At 42.3% G+C, this 24,120-nt stretch overlaps 1 long non-coding RNA gene and 1 other non-coding gene across 2 annotated transcripts in view; both read left to right on the top strand.

Annotated features, from left to right (window-relative positions):
• Positions 1–7,080: 7,080 nt before the first annotated feature.
• LOC134728574 (uncharacterized) overlaps positions 7,081–24,120 on the top strand; it is a 37,255-nt gene continuing 20,215 nt past the window's right edge. Inside the window, exon 1 of the long non-coding RNA XR_010109122.1 lies at positions 7,081–7,204. This is a non-coding gene — a long non-coding RNA (uncharacterized LOC134728574). The remainder of the gene's footprint in view (positions 7,205–24,120) is intronic.
• On the top strand, positions 17,231–17,308 carry MIRLET7F (microRNA let-7f). The gene has a single exon (NR_163103.1). It is a non-coding gene; the product is annotated as a microRNA let-7f (primary transcript).

Genomic DNA, 24,120 nt, shown 5'->3' with positions numbered 1-24,120 from the left:
TGCTTTTTCTGCTGTGGACTGACTTCTTCTCACATGTCATTACAGCTTGGGATCTGCAGCTAAGAGGACTTCCTTCTCCCAGTCCATGTTTACTACATTTCCAGGAAGGGACACTGGCCTTATTGAGGTACTGTCCCCTTATAGGACTTACCAGTGTGTGTTACCCACTCACCTCTGTGGTTAAGGTACTGTGATTAACAGCTGAGACCACAACCCCACAACTAAAGTGGGGCAGGAGCTGTATTTCAAAAGAAGAGGCATGCTTCCAGGCCAGAGGACACAAATTTAGATGACTTCAGGGGCCAGGCTTGTAGTAAGAATGAAGCAGGCTCAATGGGGACTGTGACAAATAGCAGAGCCCACGCTGCACATAAAGAAAATATTGTCATGTTGGAATGTAGGCTGAGTGTAGCCAGAGATGCCAATTTTTTCTGAGAGAAGCAAGAAATCTAGATTTTTTTTTCCTGTTAAATGTCTTGATTCTTTTGCATGCTGTCAGCTAGTTAAAAATAGCTTTAAAACATTGCGTGGGTGTAAGAAGGCACTTCTGTGAACCAGATGTGACCCCCAGGCCATCACCAGTTTGCAAACCCCTGGTTGTAGGTAGAAAATATAATAAATGTCCACTCCACCCCGGGAATGCTCCCTGGGGAGATTCACTATGCCTGGAGCCTCCAGCTGTGGGTTTTCTCTCTTTCTGCTGTAACTCTTCAAAAGGCAGCTCTTCTGAGCACACAGAAAATGGGAGGCTCCTAGGTGAGGTTTTGGAAGGCACTATCCAGACATCACCCTCGTGGTCAACACATCCACCATGCTCTGTGCTAAGACAGACCTGGGTTGACTGTTGCAGAAGACCCAGTGTATTAGGCAGGGTTCACCAGAGAAACAAAGCCAAGAGGAGATATATCCAGATATAAACAGATTTATTATGAGGAATTGGCTTGTGTGATTTATGGAGGTTGAGAAATCCCACAGTCTACCATCTGCAAGCTGGTGACCCAGGAAAGCTAGCTGGTGGTGTGGTTCAAAGGCCTGAGAACTTGAGAGCTGATGGTGTAGATTCCAGTCTGAGTCTGAAGGCCTGAGAGCCAGGAGCACTGAGACCAGGAGAAGATCAATATTCCAGCTGAAATAGGTGGTGCAAATTCAACCCTTCTCCACCTTTTTGTTCCATTTGGGCTTTCAATGGATTGGATGCTGCCCACCCACACTGGGGAGGGCCACTTGCTTTCCTCAGTCCACCAATTCAAATGCTGCTGCCTTCCAGACACCCTCAAAGACACATGTGGAAATAATGCTAGGCCACATATCTGGGCACCCTGAGGTTCAGTCAAGCGGACACATAAAACTATCACATTCAGGAATAAGAGCAGGAAGTCTAACCTGTGAATAGTTGGGAGACCAAGAGGCAAACTCATCTTTGCAACACCATGTGATGAGTGTAGGGCCGGAGGAGAGCAGCTACACAAAGGCAGAACACTAAATCTCTCCTAGAGAAAGGGGCTTAGGGAGGGTGAAGGTCACAATTTCCAGGAGTATGTGTTTGCTTTACCTTAGTTGTCTTGGTTACAAGGAAAACAGACTCATTTGTCCAGTTTCAGAAAGGTAGAGGGAGGGTTCTGTCCTAAGGCTGCATGGAGACAGATAGACAGGTAGAGTTGCAATCATGAGATGGCAAGGCCTCTGGGACACGGGCCTTAGGGACAAGGGGCCTCTGGCTGTGGTTTGGAGTTTGGCTACTCTAGGAACCTCAGCTGCAGGACTTTGGTCTACTCACTACTCAGCATCTCTGCCCAGTTTTCTTCCTGGGCCCAGTCAGCTGCTTCTCCCTCAACTTATTCATACTTTCTGTGAGTCCTGACTTTCATGAGCTAGACTCCCCTTGTGGCCATTCCTTTTATTTGTGTCCTTCAAGCTCAGCCTCCACTTTTTTTTTTTCAGGTGGAGTCTCCCTCTCTCGCCTAGGCTGGAGTGCAGTCGTGTGATCTCAGCTCACTGCGCTCACTGCAACCCTCTGCCTCCTGCGCCCAAGTGATTCTTGTGCCTCAGCCTCCTGAGTAGCTGGGCTACTCAGGCATGTGCCACTTTGGCTGGCTAATTTTTTTTTTTTAAGTAAAGGTGGGATTTCATCACGTTGCACCATGTTGCCCAGGCTGGTCTCAAACTCCTAAGCTCAGGCAATCTGTCTGCCTCAGCCTCCCAAAGTGCTAGGATTACAAGCATGAGCCACCGCGCCTGGCCATCTCTTCACTTTTAATTCTACGCTTCGAGAGATATTTATTGGGTACCTACTGCGTTTGCCAAGCCCTGTTCTAGAATGTAAAATACAGTAGTGAAAACATGCCAGACAAGTTCCTCGCCCTCATGGGGGTAGAACATCAATAAAACAAGCAAGATGGAGCCAGAGAGTGCCAAAATGTTACAATGTTACAAAAACAGAGTGGTGAAATCTCATTAAAGATGGAGATTTACACTGGGTGGCCAGCAAAGTCCTCCCTAAATAGGGGAGGTTCAAGTGCCATCTGGGTGACAAGGACCAGCCAGACGAAGATGGGACAAGCATGCCAGGTGACCTGAGCAGTGGCAGGAGTGGTGAATGGAGAGGGAGGCCCAGGCTGGACACGGGAGCAAGCTCGGACTTGAACCCAAGGAATACCATGCGCTGCTTTGCTCTGCAAGCAGGTTGTTCTGTTTGACCCCAGACAAACAGCGAAATGCATGCTCTTCCTAACCCTTGCCAAATAATGATCATTAATGACAACCAGGCTGTTTATCACTCAGCAATCCCAAATCACTTTCCTAGGTATGATCTAGCTGAAATACGGAGTCTCTATCCAAAGGAACTCCGTTCCTAGGAAACGGAGTTGCTGGACATTCACTCATGTTTGTTCTGTTCCAAAGGCTGCATGTTCTCTCCACAAAATGCCTACATGCATGTCTGCCACATCGGGCCAGCTTCCGGCAGAAGTATACCCAAATTTCAGGGGCTTACATGAGATGGAAGTCATGTCTTTCTCACTTAAAGTCCAAGCTTGTGTAGAGGGTGCCCTGTGATGCTACCAGGGGACTCAGGTTAGCTCTTCACTGCTGCTTGCAACTGGTGGACATAGTGGCTCTCCACCACACCCCAATCACATCCAAGTAGCTAGAAATCAGAAAGCGGGAGAGAGAGGGAATCCAGAACCCCCTTCCATCCTGCTCACAGCTCACCAGCCAGAACTTAGTCACACAGGTACAGTCATGGAGTAATTTAAGTCTACCATCACCAAAAAACTGGGTTTCTGTTTATTATAGAAAAAGGAGACATTGGATATTGGGGAACAACTATCGGTCACTGGCATGGCTTTTATTTTTATATTTTTTCCTAGTTATGAAAGCAATACATACTACCAGGAATCCAGATATATATATAAAGAAAATAAAGGTTAGGAGTAATTCCAGAGCTAACTGTTGTTATAAGACAAACAAATTTTTTGTAACCTTACTTCTCACTTAATAGTATATCCTGGCCGGGCACTGTGGCTCATGCCTGTAATCCCAGCACTTTGGGAGGCCGAGGTGGGTGGATCATGAGGTCAGGAATTCAAGACCAGCCTGGCCAAGATGGTGAAACCCTGTCTCTACTAAAAATACAAAAATTAGCTGGGAATGGTGGCAGGAGCCTGTAATCCCAGCTACTCAGGAAGCTGAGGCAGGGTATTGCTTGAACCCGGGAGGCAAACGTTGCAGTGAGCCAAGATCGTGCCACTGCACTCCAGCCTGGACGACAGAGCAAGACTCTGTCTCAAAAAAAAAAAAAAAAAAAATAGTATATCCTGATAATCTTCCCGTATCAATAAACATAGATCTACATTACTATGAGAACTTTTTTTTTCCCTTGAGACGGAGTCTCGCTCTGTCGCCCAGGCTGGAGTACACTGGCACAATCTCAGCTCACTGCAAACTCTGCCTCCCGGGTTCAAGTGATTCTCCTGCCTCAGCCTTATTTGTCTGTATCTCTTGGATGTCTGTCAGGTGCTAGGCCCTGTGGTGGTGACTGGGTGCACAAGAGAGAGCAAGACAAAGTTCCAGCTCAATGAATTTTATTTCCCCTGTTGTTTACAAATGCTTTGATTTGACTTGTAGATATTTGTCAACCATTAGTATCTTGGTTCTATTGAAGGAGTAAGAACATTTTAAGCTGAAATTCTTCTTTCTTTTCAATTGAGATGCAGTCTCACTCTGTCACCCAGGCTGGCGTGCCATGGCATGACCTCAGCTCACTGCAGCTTCTGCCTCCTGGGTTCAAGCGATCCTCTCACCTCAGACTCTCGAGTAGCTGGGATTACAGGCGCACGCCACCACGCCTGGCTAATTTTTGTATTTTTAGTAGAGATGGGATTTCACCATGTTGGCCAAGCTGGTCTCAAACTCCTGACCTCAAGTGATCCCCCCGCCTCGTCCTCCCAAAGTGCTGGGATTACAGGCGTGAGCCACTACGCCTGGCCACGATCATACCTTTTCATGGCATGTTTGGACCGTAATTTATGCAGTCACCTATGTTGTACTGGTAGATGGTTGTGATTTGAGGCTACTATAAACAAGATGATGAACAGCCTGTGGAGGATCTTTGTATGTTTGTCCTGTTATTTTCTAGGCATAAATTCCTAGCAGTGGCAAAATGCTGGATTAAGGAACACTTTCAAAGATTCCAATTCTTGCTGCCAAATTGGCCCCTAGACTTGCAGAAATTTATACTAATGCCTCCAGTGTTTCCTTCTACAATGCCACTGATCAACTAAGAGATAAGAAAGCTTTCACTGTTTAAAACTTTGTCTTTATTTGATTACTAGTGAGGATGAGCATCTTTTCATATTTATTGGCCATTTTCTTTTGTAAATTGTCAGTTCACATCCTTTTTAAACAGTCCATATTTTAATAGGAGTGTTCACTTTATCCTATTGATTTGAAAAAAAAAAACCACTTAAGGATAACATATTAGCAAATGCTTATGTAGTACTTCTGTGTACCAAGCACTGTTCTTAGTTCTTAAGATGTTTATATTAATCTTTTCAACAGCCTGTAAGGTAAGTACTGTTATCCCTATTTTATAGATGAAGAAACTGAGGCACAGAAAAGATATACAATTTGCCCAGTATATAGTTGTACAGCTAGGAAGAGGCAGAACTGGGATTCACACTTAGTAGTCTGGTTCCAGATCCTTGCTTTTAACCACTGGACATTCAAATTAATGTTTTGTCTCTTACAGATTTTTTTAGACTTTTACAATATTTCCAATTTTTGTCTTTTAACTTCAAAGTTTTTAAAATTCAGTTTTCATTTATATTGTCAAATCCATTAACATTTTCCAAATGGATTCTACTTTAGCGTCATTTAGTTGACCTTCAAGGGTAAAAAATGAAGCACAGATAGGAAGGTAAAGGGTAATGTATGTCATATGCACTTTTGCAAACTCACCAAGAAGTTTCTGATGAACATATGAAGAAAATGTCAGAAGGGCTCATAGTGCTATAAGGCTTCTTATTTCTTCTAAAACACACTGGCCCACCAGCCTCTACTACCAACCTCTAATTGAAGCTCACAGTACCTCTTAACTCTGATATCCAACAATATCCTGGTTTATTTGCTAATGCTTTCTTCCCACTTCAGCCTACTTCATCATTATTAGATATCATTTAATCCTACCCTACTGCTGTGCTAGGTACTTGGCATAGACAGGAACAAAACAGTTTCTGCCCTTGAAGAGTTCCACATCCCCTGCAGCATAACCACACTCTTCCCCTGAACTGTACTCGATCTAGCTCTGGGGCCTGCTCTCTCCTTTCTCAATACATCTTCCAACCTCAAGAAGTCCTCCCCAGATCCTACCCATGGCTCAAGCTCAAGTTTCCCCCGCTCTAGTTTCTTGTTCACTTTAGCTCACAAAATAAAGTCCCCATTAAAAACAAAACGAAACAAACTCCTTTGGCACTTATTGCATACACTAATATGAGTGCTAAAAGGGGAGCTACCACCACCTAAGATCATAAATGTAAACATACAGCATGTCAAGTACCATTTCCCATAGTTCTATTACAGACAAGGACCCACTTTTTAAAAAGTGTTGCACAAAGTCACAATGAATTACAAAAAGCAGAGCTACAGCCCAGGTCTTGGGGTTCCCAGCCACAAAATCTTAAAACTGGCAGAGACCTCAAACGACACCTTAACTAGTGATTTCAGAGTCCTAGCATGTGGAAGTTGTAATGGGGATGGAGGAACTGGGCTTTGGATTAATTTTAAAACAACAAAATCAAGGATTGCTTTGAAAAACGTTTGAAGACAAAAATCTTCAAAACATGGGTTGGAAAAGATAACAAAAAAAGCTCAGGGAGGCTGAGGTGGGAGGATCTCTAGAGTCCGGATGTCGAGGCTACAGTGAGCCGTGACCCGCGCCACTGCACTCCAGCCCTGGAGAAAGAGCGAGAGACCGTGTCTCGAAAAAACAAACAACAAAAAAACCCTCAGACCCCAAAACGTCAAGGAATAAAAGTAAAACGTTGGGCGGACACAACTCCTCCATTTGACAGATGAGCAAACTGAGGCACAGAACTCCAGGAGGCCTGGCCAAGGCCTCCTGGAGGGAACAGGGTCAGTTGACGGAAAAGAGCCCGAGGCTGCACGCTGAACAGCGTTCGGACCTTCCGGGTCGCGCACGTGTAAATTGCCCCCAGGAGCCTGAGAGAGCAAAGCAGCCGCCCCGCCCCGCGGGCAGCGCGTTCAGCGGCCACGTGACACAGCCAGCCCATCACGCGCAAAGGGCAGGGCCTGGAGGACACCACGCCCGCCACTCTCTCAGCCCTCCACTAGGAAAGAAGGAGATGGTATTGGTGGGCGGGCCAGACCCGCCTCCCCCACGGTGGCCACCCCGCGCGAGGCGGGCCCAGCCGCCGCCCTCCAGTGAGGGGACGGACGAGCTCAGCTAGGCCAAGGCGTAAGAGCGACGCGCACTTCAATCAGACGGCTTCACCAATGGGCTTGCGCGCTTTCCGCGGCGCCCGCCCCTGCATCGGCCTCCCGGCGCCCGCGCTGCTTTCCCTCAGGCCGCCGCGGCGGCGCCCGCCCGCGCCTCCATCCGGGTCCTGGCGCGCTGCTCTCCCGGCAGCGACGGGCGCGAGGGCCGGGGCATTCCCACGGCGGCGACGGCCCTCTCCGCGAGCGCGAGGTGGGTATGGCGGACGCGGCAGCGAGCGCGGGTCCGTCGCCATTTTATTTCGCGGAGACTCGCGGCAGCGGGTGGGCAGAATGGGAGAGCCGTGGGCCGGCCCGCGCCTGTCCGGCTAACGCGGGCTGGGACTGGTGGGGCGGCCTGCCCCCTCCAGCGGGCGGGTGGCCCCGGGGGGGCCGGCGGGCCGCGAGCGGAGGTCGCGGGCGCTCGGGGCACGGGGGAGGGGTGCCGCGTGGCCGCCGCGGGGCCGGCTCCAACCCCCTCCGCTTCCCGCCCAGCTCCTCACCGACAGGGCGGGGGAGGGGGGTCATTCTTCACATTCCTTACCCCGCCCTTCCCCCCGCTTCAATCAAACTTGGGGCGGGCGGAAGGCCCGCCTTCCGGCCGGCGCCTGTTGGCCGGCGCCGCCTCTGACTGTGGCGTGACTGGTTGTAGGCGCCGCCAGGTGCCTCTGACGTCACTTCCGCTATCATGTTTGTGGGCCGGGGAGACCTTGGCCTTGGGGGTTGGGATGAAGGAGGGAAGGTAGGAAGTGCGAGGGGCGGGGGGACAGGGCGGGAAGGCGCGGGCGGGGAGGGCGGGAGAGTCGTGGCTGGCTGCATGCCCCTTCTCCCCGCGGCCAAGTGCAGCCTCCCTTCCTGAAGCAGCTGCTGCGGCTGGAGGTCCGCTGCGGCAGCCGTCCTTGGCGAGGGGGAGGGGAACGCGGGAGCGGGAGGAAATCGTATCCCGGGGGACGGGGCTTGGAGATTTGCGACTCGGTGTCACCGGAAACAGCGCTGGCTTTTTGAGTCGACACTGCAAACTCTTGGAACCGAGTGCCTCTCAGAAGGCTTGCTAATAAACTTCCCGGGCGGGCTCTAGTGTGAGGAATGTGGTAACCTGTATGTCCTTGGCCAGTAATGCCCTTCGGTCTTTCAACTTTTTACAGTAGATTCTGTGTCAGAGGTAATGGTATGTATTCTTCAACTTACCGGTTTTTAAAAAATTGACTAACGAGAGGGCGGGCAGACAGGAAAAAGGCAGGGAAGACAGTGAATGTTAAAATTTTGAGGTAAATCAGGAGACTGGTTGAGTTTTGCTTTTTAACTTCATTGATAAATACTGCTTTCTTGGCATACAGTTCCTAAAGTTAAAGCATCATGTGGCATTCCTTCGCATTTATTTCTGTTGGCCTGAAGTATAAGAACATTGAATGTCAAATTCCAAATTTATGTGTAGTTTAGGAAATAATTGTTTATATCCAGAATTCTTGTGGTGTTTGGCGGGGTCTGGTTTTATTTACTGTATATTCGGGAAGTATGTGTAGTTAGGGAAGTAAAAACTTGGAAGTTACTTCGGGTTTTGTGAGAATGTTTGATTCATTATACATATTTGTTAGAAGTTTACTTTGAAACTTCAACTTTGAGAATAGACAAATTTCTTGACGTCCTGTAAATTCAGTGGTATTATATAGCATTTTAAAATTTATCACTTAGGTGCAATTACAGTGTGAGGGGAAAAGTTAACTTTTTTGAATAGTTACATTGCAGTGACAGCAAGAGAGTATTTTTATGTGTAGACAGGCTGTGGGTTCCCCTCACTTAAATTGAAGCTCTGTTGAACTTGAGACACTTAAGAATCTTGCAAGTGTGAAAAGTGGAGTGAAACAAAACCATTTCTAAAACGAAAATGTGTAAATAACTGCGTTCAGTTTTACACAGTGAAGAAATAAGTATTAAACAAGTTAGTCTCAAACGTTTATATCTTAAGGTCATTTTATTCCTGTTATCATTAACTAGACATATCTTGGTTTAGAGAGCAGCACACAAGACATTGTGTACTTTTAATAGCTAAGATAGTATAATAACTACTCATATGGGAATTACCGAGTGTTAAGAGCGCCAAACTAGTGTTTCAAACTGTAGGTCCTGAGTTATAGGGTCATGAAGTCACTTTAGTGGGTGGTGATCCGAATTTTTTAAAAAGTAGAAAATATTCCATTGAATACAAAATAGCATGTTGATTCAGCTCGACACATGTGTATTCCTGTAAAATAATCCTGTGAAGCTGAGTGTCAAAAGTTGAAAAACTTCTTCTGTAGGGTGTTTTTCTTGTTTATAGCATTGTGTAAAGTATTATAGTTTAATATTTTTTAACGAGTATTAAATGGGCTGTTTATATTTGGTGGAACATGAGCCACTCACTTTAGTTTCACAAGTTGGGAAGTAAATTTGCCATCCAGGACCAGTATGCGTTTTAATCATAGTATTTTTAATAGCCTGTGGGGCTTTTCTTTAGACCATAAGAGGTCTTTTCCATCCCATAATATTTATTGCCAATTATTTATCCATGTCTAGATGAGACTAGAAGAATCCGAATCCCCAGTAATGAGTTGTCAGCATTGCTTAATGTGACCTCAGGACTGATCATTATATGCTTTTTGCCTGTGTAGGTGTTCTAAGCGTTGTATAATCACTTAAGAATGGACTTCATTAAATAAACAGACAAAATATGAGAGCCATTACACTACTTTTGGTACTAAGTCTTTGAAATCCAGACAGTTTTACACTTGCAGCACATACACTTGGGGCTAATCACATTTCAGGTGCTCAGTAGCAACATGTGACTAACAGCTGCCAAATGAACAGTGCAGTTCTAGTGCACTGTTTTTAAAAAAATTAGATTTTTTTTAAAAATTAGATTTCTCTAGCTGAATAGTTGTAGTTTCAGATAAACAGCCAAAAATGTTCTGTCTCTCCACAGCTTCATCTCAATTGTGAAGAAATTGCATTAGGTGATTTTTTTTTTTTTTTTAGTAATAGAAACAACGTCTCACTATGTTGCCCAGGTTGGTCTCCAACTCCTGAGCTCAAGTGATCCTTCTTCCTCAGCCTCCCAAAGTGCTAAGATTACAGGTGTGAGCCACCGGGTTCCTGGCCGAATCAGGTGATTTCTTAGGCCCTTTCTAAATACAAGGTTTAAGTATTTTGAGGCAGCCGACAGCTATACCTTTAAGTCTCTTTTGCTTCTCTAAGAATAAGACATTTTGGATCATTTGTTCTACCATAACGTAATGAATACAAGTTGGGAGCATTTTGCTCTTCTGTTAAGCACAGTTGGCCTTCCTGTCCAAGGATTTTTGCATCCTTGAATTCAACCAACCTCTGATGGAAAATATTTGGGGGAAAAAAAGTAATACAACAAAAATAATATGATCAAAAATAATACAGTATAACGACTATTTACATAACTTTTACATTGTATTAGGTATTGTAAGTAATCTATGTAGGAGGATATGTGTAGGTTACATGCAAATATGACACCACATTTTATAAGGGACTTGAGCATCTGAGGATTTTCCTCTGGGAGAAGGAGGTATCCTGGAGGCAATCCCCTGAGGATACTTTTCTACTTTGTGTGAATTTTTCATTAACAGGAAGTTACAGTACTTTTCTGGTCACCTGAGAAACCCACCCCATATTTTTATTAGCCAAATGTATAATTCTTGAATGCTTAGAATTCATTTCTTAATGATTTCACTGTTGTGCAGTATAGACTGTGAATTGCCTACTAAGGATACAGTTAATTATAGTAAACTGTGGAATCTAGATTAAATAATTACACCCTACTTTTTTTTCTTGGCTTGTGGATGTGTAGACTACATAGTGGTTTTTTCAACCCAGGAACATAACAGTATAATGGAGGATAGGAAGGCAGAAGATTTTTAAAGGGTTGAGAAATAATGGTATATGTATAATGGTCAGTAAGCAGAACAAGCCAGCCAAGTTGGATATTTTTCAAGACTATCTTAAGTGTCTGCTATGTGTCTAAGAGTGAAAGGAAATAAGGAATAGTCCTTTTGGGAAACCTGACCTAGTACTTAGCTATTTCAGACTTAATGTGATGTTTGATAGAGTAGGAAATAAGATCTTAAATTAGAATTAGGTTAAATTTCTTTAGAGAAACTTATTTATAAATGTAAAGAATTTATTATCTCATGTGTTGCACATGCTCTATCGAAGGAGCAAAATACTATTGGAGAGTTTGCTTATTAATGTAATACTCAGCCTGCATCATTGTCGGATAATTTTGTTGATAATTCAACTATTTGAGATTGAAAGAAATCTGTTAAAGTAGCCAGTGTTGTAATTTTGATTTGTATTTGATTACAGCGTATGAAACAAAAATGAGACTGGAGGAAATAGTTTACTTGTGAACTTTTTGAGCTACTTTGTTTTAGGAGTATTTAAATTAATGTAAAAGTGTAGGGAAATGTCTTAGCTCAGAAAATTTAAACTTACTAGATATTAAGTGCTTAAAAGGTAGAGTATGCTTGCATTTCAACTAAAGTTTAGAGTGTTTTAGGAAATTAGAGGCTATTTTAAAAAATATTTTGAAGTTAGGAATGTGTTCCTAAGTGTTTTCACCATAAGAAAATAGTCTGTGGGGATAGTACATACGTTAATTAACTTGATTTAGCTATAATATAAACCTATTTTATGTACACCATAAAAATAACGATTTTTATGTCAATTTGAAACAAATTCATTACAAAAATGAAATTAGGAATGTGAATGTTAATAACTAAGTTATGAAAACTTACTTGATGTAAATGTAGATATGGACAAGTCTATAACTAATAGATTTGCCTGCTTTGTAGCATGCTTTAAATTGATAATATTTTTAACTATCACAAGTATATCTGGAAAGGTAAAATTCCTGTTAGGATAGTTTGTCAAATTAATTTATTATTAAGTACAGTTGCCATTTGTTGAGTTAATTTCTCAGTCATTCAATATCTTTGCATGTATCCCAGTCCTGACAGCAACCCCATGAGGTGTGGGCTGTTACAGTTCCCCCAAATGGCGATGAGAGAACACAGCCACTAAGTAGCTGCTTGGCTGCTTGACCCTGAAACCATTGCCCTTAACCATTTTCCTGTACTGGTATGCTGAGCTGAATGAAATGAAGATACATTTTGTGTAAGTTGAATTTTGACTTTTAGTTGCCATAAATTAATTAAATAATTTATTATTATATATATATTTTTGAGACAGTTTTGCTCTTCTTGCCCAGGCTGGAGTGTAATGGTGCGATCTTGGTCTACTGCAACCTCTGCCTCCTGGGTTCAAGCGATTCTCCTACCTCAGCCTCCTGAGTAGCTGGGATTACAGGTGCCTGCCACCATGCCTGGCAAATTTTTGTATTTTTAGTAGAGATGGGTTTTCACCATGTTGGCCAGGCTGGTCCCAAACTCCTGACCTCAGGTGATCCACTCGCCTGGACCTCTCAAAGTGCTAGGATTATAGGTGTGAGCCACTGTGCCTGGCCAGTTGCCGTAATTTTTTTTTTTTTTTTTTTTTTTTTTTTTTTTTTTGAGACCGCATCTTGCTCTGTTGCCCAGGCTGGAGTGCAGTGGCGTGATCTCGGCTCCATGCAACCTCCACCTTCCAGGTTCAAGCGATTCTTCTGCCTCAGCCTCCGAAGTAGCTAGGACTACAGGCGCATGCCACCATGCCTGGCTGATTTTTTTATTTTTAGTAGAGAGGGCGTTTCACCATATTGGCCAGGCTGGTTTCGAACTCCTGACCTCATGATTCGCCCTCCTGGGCCTCCCAAAGTGCTGGGATTACAGGCATGAGCCACCGTGCCTGGCCATTTGCCATAACTTTTAATGAGAGGGTAGTTCCAGCTACAGATTGAGGTAGTATGTGAATAGGGATAGAAAGTGGATATAAAAGTATTTTTGTTACTTTTTAAGAAAGAATTATCAGAAGGCTCAAATTCTGATAATTTTAGCTAATAGTATCCTACCTAAGAAGTAAACAAAGGCCCAGAAATTAGATGATATGTCCAAGGACATAGTAAATGGGGAGCCAGCATTAACTGTAGACAGAAAAACTTCAAGTCCTAAATGTATACTAGCTATCAACCCACTCTTTCCCAGTACGCAAGCATTACATAGTTGTGATTAGTTAGTTAGGGCTTTTAATTAACTTCCAAATGAATATTTCCATGGGTTCTTGTAGTCCATAAATTCATGGATTATGTTCAGTGTTTATGAGAGCTGGCCCTAACTGAACATTGCTCGGCTGTTTGGTTTTAGTTTCCACCATTTGCTGTAATCAGTGTTTTCTAAACTGCAGGCCGGGAACCATTAGATTATAAAATCAGTTCATGTATATAATAAAATAACATATTAGAGTAAGTATTGATTTGTGAACAATATTATTTATTGGATTACTTATATACATATACTTTTCAAAAAATTGAGGGTCATGTTAATAGCACTTGGTATGTAAATTACCAGAATGCTTTCTAGCAATATGGTATTTATTTACATAGCTGGATTGAGAAAGAATAATACAAAGTAAGCATGTGACGCCAAGGTTGGAAAAAAATATGTTTTTGAGTGTTTGATGAGGATTCAAACATGTTTTAAATGAGAAAATCGGTAGGAGGTTGAGGATTGTAGTAGAAGTACCAGATGCTTTTTCTTTTAGCTGTTTTTTTTTTTCGTTGCTGTTGTTTGGTTGGTTTTGGTTTTGGTTTTTTTTTTTTTTTTTTTTTGGCTGTTATTGTTTTAAAAGTAAGGACTAGGCCGGGTGCAGTGGCTCACACCTGTAATCCCAGCACTTTGGGAGGCGAAGGCAGGCAGGCAGATTACCTGAGGTCAGGAGTTCGAGACCAGCCTGGCCAACATGGTGAAACCCCGTCTTTACTAAAAATACAAAAATGAGCTGGGCGTGATGGTGCACGCCTATAATCCCAGCTACTTGGGGGGCTGAGGCAGGAAAATCGCTTGAACCCAGGAGGCGGAGGTTTCAGGAGCCAAGATCACACCGTTGCACTCCAGCCTGAGTGACAGAGCAAGACCTCGTCTCTAAAAAATAAAAGTAAGCACAGTGCTGATTCATGGGAAATATTTTGGCTTATAAAGGGCCTGACGTTAGGGACAAGTGTGTCTGTGAGTTCCTACTTTGCATAACCTGGCCTTGGAGAATTGAAATGGTCTCAAATGTAGTATAGTTTAGTGATGCAGTACTGTCTCTAATTTGGGGCAAGTTATTAAGCTTCTTACCACCAGTTTTCATCTAGAGATGATGAAGTAGTGGGACCTTACATATTTTGGATATATGGTATTAATAAATCTTTCCCTTTTTCTTACAGACGTGTTGATACTGCAGCTAGGAAAGCTGAGGGACTTCGGCTAAATTTCTTTTGCAAGATTTCAATGGCAGAGAATTAGTAGTAGGGCCAGGATTTGAACCCTGGTTTTTATTGACTCCAAATGAGTAATGCTGTGAACATTCAAATACACGTTTTTTCAATTCTCTTGCCCTTTTTTTTTGCGGGGAGGGGCAGGGTCTCACTCTCTTGCTCTGACTGGAGTGCAGTGGTGTGATCATAGCTTACTGCAACCTTTAACTCCTAGGCTCAAGCAATCTTCCTGCCTCAACCTCCTGAGTAACTCAGCTGGGACCATAAGCCTGCACCACCACACCCAGCCATGTTCAGTTCTCTAGAGTATATACCTAGAAATGGAATTGCTGGGTCATATGGTGAACTGTTTTTTACTCATCACTAACCAGTTCTGACACCAACAATCAATTCTTCAACTCGACACCAACAGAGTGTCCTACAATTAAATTTAATTCTGAAACTACCTGAAGTTAGTACAAACTTCACAGGTTGAGGGCTCAAACACGTAAGACTGCCCCCGCTTCAGATGCTAGTTTTAAGTCCTAGGTTTCTACCTGAATTTTTAACCAACCAGCTATAAATTAGGGGGTTTCACAACCTCTTCCACTGGGTCTATAATTTGCTAGGATGGCTTACAGAACACAGGAAGACACTCATTATCACTGGTTTATTATAAAGGATTTAAATGAATAGCCAGATGAAGAGGTCCTTAAGCTGAAGTCCAGGAGGGTTCCTAGCACAGGAACTTCTGTATCTATGGAGTTAGGGTTACACCAGCCTCCTGGCATGAAGATGTGTTTTTCAACTCAGAGCTGTCCAAACCCTGACACTTAAGGGGTTTTTATGGAGGTTTCGTACTTAGGCATGATTGATTACATTATTGGCCTTTGATGATTGGCTTACTCTCTGTCCTCTCTGCTTTACCTGGAGGTTGAGGGGGTGAGGCTGAAAGTTCCACCCCTCTAGTCACACCTTGGTCTTTCTGGTGACTATCCCCCTCCTGAAACTACAGGAGCCACCAATCGACTCAGTAGCATTAAACAGACATTCATCACTTAGGAAATTCTGAGGGTTTTAGGAGCTGTATGCCAGCCAGGATCTTCAAATGGAGACAAAGACGAAATACGTATTTCTGATTCCACTTAACAACAACTGTTTGACTTGTCTACAAGTTTTGTTCTCCAAAGCAGCTGCACCATTTCACATTCCCACCAGCAATCTAAGGGTTCCAATTTTCTCCGCATCCTTATCAACACTTTTATTAATCTTATTAGCCATCCTAATGAATAATGTATCTTTTCATGTGCCTGTTGGCCATTTGTGCTTATGAGTCATATCTTTGGTGAAATATCTATTTAAATATTTTGTTTACCATTAAATTAGGTTGTTTTAAGTTACTTTAATGTGTGTTTTGCACACCAATTTACAAAGAATGCAAATCCATTTTTTTTGCATGTGGCTATACAGCCATCTCAGCATTATTTGTTGAAAAAACGATTCCCAGTTGAATTGTCTTGGCATGGTTGAAAATCAGTTGACCCATGTATGGGTTTATTTCTAGACTTTAAATTCTATTATATTGAGCCGTATGTTTTTCATTACTTTTTGTAATTTTAAAAATTAGTGCTTTTGGTTACTAAATCACTACAAAATAAATTTAGTCCCTATCTTAAAAGATAATCTTTGTAGTAGCTACCTCCTAAATATGAAGTCTGTAAATTAAAGAGTAATAATACAGTTTAGATTACTTGGGTTTATTAAAGATTTTGGACTCTGCCTTCAATCCGCATATTACCTTTCTATCTAAAGGAAAGGATCCTGACCCTGAATCAGATCCAGGTGGTTATCTTTGATTTAGTCCTAATAAAACCACTTAGTGTTTGCTCGCATGGGATAAATGAGTAGGTTCCTTTAAAAATTAGTTTCTATTTGTGTGTGTTTTTTATATTATCTCATTGTATGTTAGTGCATTTGGATTATGCATGATGTACAGGACTTTGGGTTTTGAAGTCATTGGATTTTTAATTAGAGGCTGTCATGTTTTTCTGTAATGATTTTTTGTTGTTTCTTGAAGGATAAGTTATTTCATGCGTTTTCATTTGTAGGAACTATAAGAAAACCAGCAGTTAATAATAGTAAAAGGTGGTGGTAAGAGGGTGATTTCTGAATCTTGTAAATACATGGTTTTAGGAGCGGATTCAGATAACCAAGCATTTAAAATACTATTAATGAAATACAGGAAATGAAACCACAGCATAGATTATGCATGTAGCCAAAATGTTCAGTTAAACTTCATTTTCAACGTAAGTGAATGAAAATGGTCTAATACTATTTTTCTTATCACTCACACAGGAAACCAGGATTACCGAGGAGGAAAAAAAAGCCTTCCTGTGGTGCTCAACTGTGATTCCTTTTCATCATTCACCCTGGATGTTCTCTTCACTGTGGGATGAGGTAGTAGGTTGTATAGTTTTAGGGTCACACCCACCACTGGGAGATAACTATACAATCTACTGTCTTTCCTAACGTGATAGAAAAGTCTGCATCCAGGCGGTCTGATAGAAAGTCAGTTAACTAATTGTACAATATTTAAGATTAACTTGTCTTAAAGAGATGTAGTGCAGCATTTGTTTATGGCCTGGAAATAAATTAATTTAGAGATAAAGTCTGTAGCAAGTACACTGGATGGGGGTGGGGAAACCTTTTGCTGCTTGTCTTATTTCTCTGTGTCAGAATAAATGTATTTTTTTATTTTGATTTATGCTGATAATTTTATGTTGAAATTTTCTTTTGAAAGAGATTGTACTTTCCATTCCAGAAGAAAACATTGCTCTATCAGAGTGAGGTAGTAGATTGTATAGTTGTGGGGTAGTGATTTTACCCTGTTCAGGAGATAACTATACAATCTATTGCCTTCCCTGAGGAGTAGACTTGCTGCATTATTTTCTTTTTATTTAGATGATATTAAAACTCAGAAGAATTAATTTTGACATTTTGTATTTACAGTTTGTCAGTTAATTTTCTCTGTTCAAGTAGTACAGTAGGCACAGATTAACATTTAAATTTTTCACATATGGTATATTTCAGAAATTTGAAGTTAAGCAAAAATTTTAATGAGTAGAGAAAGTAAGTAGCCTTCAGGAAATCTTCATAGAGGACCAGGCCCTTTTGGAATTGTGAATAGGTTTATTGCCTTACATTCTGGTACACATGTCCAAGGTGAGATCCTGGGTGGTAAAGGTAAATACAAATTGAAAGGGCACTGTGTGAGCCAAAATGAGTCAGATTAGTCATGATCTATTTCCAGTTAGGGTTTTGGGTGGTCTTGGAGAATGTTGTAAGCACTGCTTCATTGATAGGTTGATTGAGCCAGACTTTACTCAGCAGCCTGGAAAAGGGGAGATGGGCTCTGGGTTCTACCTTTGCTCACTGGTAAGTTGCTAAGATTTCAGCTTTGCCCTCAAACCCTGAAGTAGTCCTTCATTCACACAGTGGGATCACTCGAAAATGTCAGATGGGGAAGTCCATAGGTTGTTACTTTAAAGAAAATAGAAAAAATGCTGGAAAAGGTTTCTTCAATTTTAATACCCATGAAGGCCCATGTTTTAGCTTTCCTCCGATGGGCAAACCATACACTAACTTGGGCCTTGTAATCAACAAGCAAGGCTAAAAGCTCTCTAAGTGCTTGCTGTTTATTTTGTGTTGGAAGAAGAGTTGGAAAAGAGGCAGTGTGGAGGTGAGGGAGAAGTTCCCTCCCTCCAATCATTTCCAATAAATGGAAATTTAAGGAGAAATTTGTGTTTATCCTTAATATCTAAGATAATCACTGTGCAGTGCCATTGGTACTTTTCATGAGAGTAGAAACATCAAACTTCCTTGGATGGGCCCAACTCAGGTGACTTAACTCTGGACCAAATGTATGCTTTTTGTTTTATCCACTGTGGACAGCTGCATAGATAATTGGTCTTCTGCTTCTAAACTGCACATAAAAACATGGGAGAAAATGACATTTGTTGCCTTTTGATGTGCCAAAGAAGAGTGGGAATGTTCTAAGAATTCTTCTTGGCTTAATCTTTGTTGAATTGAAAATATGTATAACTCTTCTGCTGAAAGTGTAGCAAGTACAGTCATGAAATTTTGTGGTCTTCCTGACATGTTCTTCCAGCATAACGTTGCCACCTTCAGTTGGAAACTTATCCTTATCTAATAATTAAGCCCTGGAGAAAAATTAATTTATATATTTTGTTAATTACATAAGGACATTGTTATTAGCTAAGCAGAGTAAGTAAATCGAAATAAAACTTTAAAAATGCCTTTATGGAGAGAATGACTATCTCTGAAAGCTTGTTTTTAATGATGATAAAATTCATGATCAGAATTTGTTTCTGTTTACTTTAATTCAGGGGTCAAAAACTGAAATACCATCAGAGGCCCAGGAGGGGCTAGCTGTAACTGGCAAATATAGTAAATTAATTTGCTCTGGTTGATAGGTAACAAGCAGGGTTTATATACATTGTCACCTACTTTTCCAGTTAACAGGAGAGGCTGGAGATTTTATGAAATTTGATATTTAAATGTTGGTAACTGGATTGGGCACCATGGCTCACACCTCTAATCCCAGCACTTCGGGAGGCTGAGGCGGGTGGAGCACCTGAGGTCAGGAGTTAAAGACCATCCTGACCAGCCTGGTGAAACACAGTCTCTAATAAAGATACAAAAATTAGGCCGGGTGTGGTGGCTCACGCCTGTAATCCCAGCACTTTGGGGAGGCCAAGGTGGGCGGATCACCTGAGTCAGGAGTTTGAGACCAGCCTGCCTAACATGGTGAAAACCTGTTTCTACTAAAAATACAAAAAAGTAGCTGGGCGTGGTGGTGGCCGCCTGTAATCCCAGCTACTCTGGGGGCTGAGGCAGGAGAATCGCTTGAACCCAGGAGGCAGAGGTTGCAGTGAGCCGAGATCACACCACTGTACTCCAGCCTGGGTGACAGAGCGAGACTCTGTCCAAAAAAAAAATTGGTAATTAAATGTTAAAAGTCAGCGACTCCAGTAATACGTGGTGGGCTGAGTATTAGACAACTGGCTTACATCCTCTGATGTCATTACTTTCTTGTTCGTTTGTGACTTGAGGTTGGATTTTAAGCAAATGTATTTGTGGCTTTTTACCAAGATCATATGGCCAGATAACTTTTCAAAAGCATTAGTTAAAGAATTCTGATTAGTTTGAATTTGAAACAAAACTCAAAGAACATGACCTAATTTAACAGGTTAATTTGAAGCGCATCTGCCAAGTAGAAGACCAGCAAGAAAAAAAAAAATGGGTTCCTAGGAAGAGGTAGTAGGTTGCATAGTTTTAGGGCAGGGATTTTGCCCACAAGGAGGTAACTATACGACCTGCTGCCTTTCTTAGGGCCTTATTATTCACCGATAACCTGTTTCCTTGCTACTTTGCTTTGGTGTAAGCAGAGTTCTTTCTGTAGGTTTTTTCAAATGAAAACATTGCAAGAATATCAAAGAGAGCAGTGTTTGCGTTAGTGAATATAAACTGCAGCATGGTGCTGACATTGATAACTGAAAGTCAACTAATGAGAATTTGAGACTTCTGAAGTACACTTAGTTGCTAGTGTCTCTCCCTTTTGGTGTCACTGGAAAGTTTAGAAAGCATGGTTTTGTTTTTGCTCAGGTTTCTCTTTCTGTGATGCAGAGACTCTCAGCTGTTCCTCCTCTATGTCTACATTATGTCTGAAGGAAAGAATTTAACAAAACTTGAAATACTGCTGTTTTTCTACAGTGTTTGTAAATATCTTGCTGCTTTTCTAGGTTTGTCTTCTGGATTTAAAATTTGGGGCGGCTGGGGTGGAATTGCATGGTTTGGGAATGGGTAATTGAGCTGCTGCTCATTATGGTATGTAACAGTGATTTGTCTGTTTAATATGTACAAGAACTGGAAGGTCAATAAAATGAAAGTGGTTGTCTTGACTGGGTAATGGTGTTACATATTTTGTTAAAAGTTATACATCTTTTAAATAAAAACACTGCATACTTCAAAACTTGTGCTTTTTAAGTCATCCTTAACCCTTATCCCCATCCTTACAGTATTAGATGCATTTTTCATTTGTAATTATTATGATTTGTTCTTAGTTTCATTTTTCATTAGCAATAATTTGGTGATTGGATGGTCATTTACAGATGTTTTAATAAAGCTAACACAAGCAATTTCCAGCTCTTCCATTTTTGTAAACACTTGCGTGACTTTGTACAGACAATTAACTGCTCAGGATCACCCTCCTTTTTGTTTTGTTTTTGAGATGGTCTCATTCCGTCACCCATGCTGGTGTTTAGGGAAATGATCACAGCTCACTGCAGCCTTGACCTCCCGGACTCAAGCTTCCTAGTAACTGGGACTACAGGTGCACACAACCATGCCTGGCTCATTTTATTTTTGTAGAGACGGTTTCACCATATTGCCCAGACTGGTCTTGAACTCCTGATTATCCTCTGGCCTTTACCTCCCAAAGTGCTGGCCAGGACAGCCTCCTTTCTTTACTTGAGTAATTATTTGAGTTTGCTCAGGCAGACACTACCTTGTAAAAACTCTTATCTCTCATTTCACTAGTCTAGTTTGAGCATTTATCATTCTAGGAATGAGACTGGAATTTGTGCATTAGCATTCCATCTTTTTCCAACTACTATGAAGAGTAGTAGTTATTTTATTTTATTTTATTTTTTGAGACAAAATCTCACTCTGTTTCCCAGGCTAGAGTGCAGTGGTGTGATCTCAGCTCACTGCTGCAACCTCCATCTCCTGGGTAGAGTAGACAGGATTTAGGTAATTTTTTGTATTTTTATTAGAGACAGGGTTTCACTATGTTGGCCAGGCTGGTCTTGAACTCCTGGCCTCAAGTGATCCACCGGCCGTGGCCTTCCAAAGTGCTGGGATTACAGGTGTGAACCACCCGTGCCTGATCATGAGCAGTAATACATTTAAAAGTCTCCAGGGGTGAGAAAGTTGAAAGGAAATTCAGTGGAGTTTCCCATCCTGCCCCTCTGCTGCCCAGCCCCTTGCTCCAGTGGAAGGAAGGAATCGTGATCTAGGGATGTTCTCATACTTGGGGCTTTAAATTTCCTTTATGAATTGAGATGGTTGGGTATGTTTTCTAAGGTACCTTACATGGTACAGTTCTTTAAAGTTGAAGATTTAAGTTGTGGCAAAATTGCATCAATTTCATGTGCACTGATTTAGGCGAAGATGCATAGGAAAAGAGCAAGGAAATGAGGTGTGATAGGATTGGGGTAATTTCAAAATGAGTATTTCTGCCTGGCCTAGTGGTTCACGCCTGTAATCACAGCACTTTGGGAGGCCAAGGCAGGCAGATCCCCTGAGGTCAAGAGTTCGAGACCAGCCTGGCCAACATGATGAAACCCCATCTTACTAAAAAAAAGTAGCTGGCATGGTGGTGGGCTATTTGTGAGGCTGATGTAGGAGAACCGCTTGAACCAGGGAGGTGGAGGTTGCAGTGACCAGAGATTGCGCTATTGCACTCCAGCTTGGACGACAGAGCAAGACTGTCTTAAAAAAAGTGTTTCTAGTTTCACTTATTCTAAATTTATGTCTAACCATTTTTACTGAAGTATTTGAGTCACATCAGCTAGCCTTTTTCCTACAGCGTTGAAGTAATTTTCTAGGTTCCTTGCTCTCCCCCCATTTTATTTCCTACTTTGCTTTCTGTTGTTGGGGTCCTATGGGGAGGGCTGGGAAAGGAGTTGGGCCCTCTTAGGACTGGTCATCAATCTTTGTTCTGAGCAATGTTTTGTTTGCTGGTTGAATGGCTGACCTGAAGGAAGCATCAGACTCCTTGGGATTCTGAAATCCTATTTCTTGATAGAAACCCATAACTTATTTTAGTTTGACTTAAAAACGATCCATAAGTAAGCATGCAGGGTTGGTGTAACTGCATTGAACTGCTAACATCAGAAACACGGGTAGAAATGAGGTACCCCAGTGATACGGAAGCTTCGTGACTGATGTCCTGGATTGTTTCTAGCTTTTCTTCCAGCCCTAACACATGGTTTCCATTCTCAAGGTTACCTCTGTAACAACTGACTGCTATAACTGGCCACATCGTTTTTCCATTCATGAAGATGGAAAAAGGAAAAGGCAGAAGGGACACTTTTATGGTTGAATTCATTTAGTTTTCTCAAGAAATGCCACCTAGTGACTCCTTTACGTGTAATCCCTTGGAACTATCACAGACTAGACCAAGGAATCCTGGAAAGTGGTCCTGGCAGGACTGATTGCCAGGCTGAATACAATCAGGGTCCCACTAATAAGGAGGGGAGAAAGGAAATAACACAGATAGTTATCTCCAGTAATCGGCATTAGGAAAAAAAACTTGACAAAGACTGACAAGCTCTGTTCCACTCCTGCCATTTAAAGAAAAACACACACGCATAAAAACACCAAGTGGCCTCAGATAGGCAGCACTCCTCCTGACCCTGGGCTTCAGAAATTTTCACTGGGAGTCTGATGAGGCTCAGCCAGAGTTGTGTGGGACTGTTCTCAATTTCAAGCAGAGGAGCAAAGAAAGCTGGTTAGTTGCGGAGGCTTCCCACATTACTTGGACCCTACAATGTATATGACTTCTATCACAGGGCATGGTACAGAACTGGAACAATAAAGCATTTTTTAAAGTAATATTTAATTTCTTGAGCAATTTTAGTTTCGCAGCAAAATTGAGCAGAAAGTATAGTGTTCACATATATTTCCCTGTTTATTATGCACACTGCCTTCCTCACTACTGAAGTCCTGACCATAATGGTACATTTTAATAAAGCGGTTTGTTTTTCCCTTTTCTTTGAAGTTGTTCCATCATGAGAGTTAGGCTAAAAGTCTTAGCTTACTGCCCCATGGAAGGAAGGACAAATAACTCAGCAATGACCAAGCAACGTATTTTTAGCTTTGAGGCCAAAATTGGCTGAAAATGACAGAAGCAGTTACTTCAGAGAAAATGATTTTTTGGAGTTCTGCATAAATTAGAAGAGGTAAACCTGGATTGCTGAAAACAATGAGTTATATGCAGTGGACTAGAGGAAGATGCATATTCAACCATGTCTTTTTTTCCGTCCAAGAAGAGTTACTAGCAAGCAGTAAGATGAGAGGAAATGAAACCAGACTGCTGAGTGCTGGAGAAGCGGTCCCTGTGCACACTCCGGCATGGGCATGGTAGGACTACCTGTATGGATTAAGGGGAGTCCAGGGTCAGGGGATGGTTGATCTGCATTTTTTCCCCAGGGCATAACCTGAGACCACAAAGCTTCTAGGGAAGGGTTGTGTACATCATGGCCCCACAGCAGTGAGAGGCTTGAAGAATGCTCTGGCTAAAGACACGGAGGTGCTGTGGCAGGCACTGTTACTTGCCTACCCAAATATCCCCTTGCTGGGAGAACCTTGATTTTGTTGAGGTATGGATCTCAGGAAAGTTACCCTAGTTTTTTGTCTAGGGGTAGGCATGTGACCAGATTTGATCAGTGAGATGTAAAAAGCAGTGGTAGGGAGAGGGTTTCTTTCTTTTCTTCTCCCTCCCCCCACCCACCCCAGAGTCTCGCTTTGTCACCCAGGCTGAAGTGCAGGGGCGTGGTCACGGCTCACTGCTGCCTTGACCTCCCCAACTCAAGCGATTCTCCTACCTCAGCTTCCCACATAACTTGAACTTTAGGCGCACACCACCATGC

The sequence above is a fragment of the Pan paniscus genome, chromosome 11, assembly GCF_029289425.2.
Source record: "Pan paniscus chromosome 11, NHGRI_mPanPan1-v2.0_pri, whole genome shotgun sequence".
NCBI classification, from domain to species: domain Eukaryota; kingdom Metazoa; phylum Chordata; class Mammalia; order Primates; family Hominidae; genus Pan; species Pan paniscus.
The sequence above is the reverse complement of the archived record's forward strand: the minus strand, read 5'-3'. Positions and strand labels throughout refer to the sequence as shown.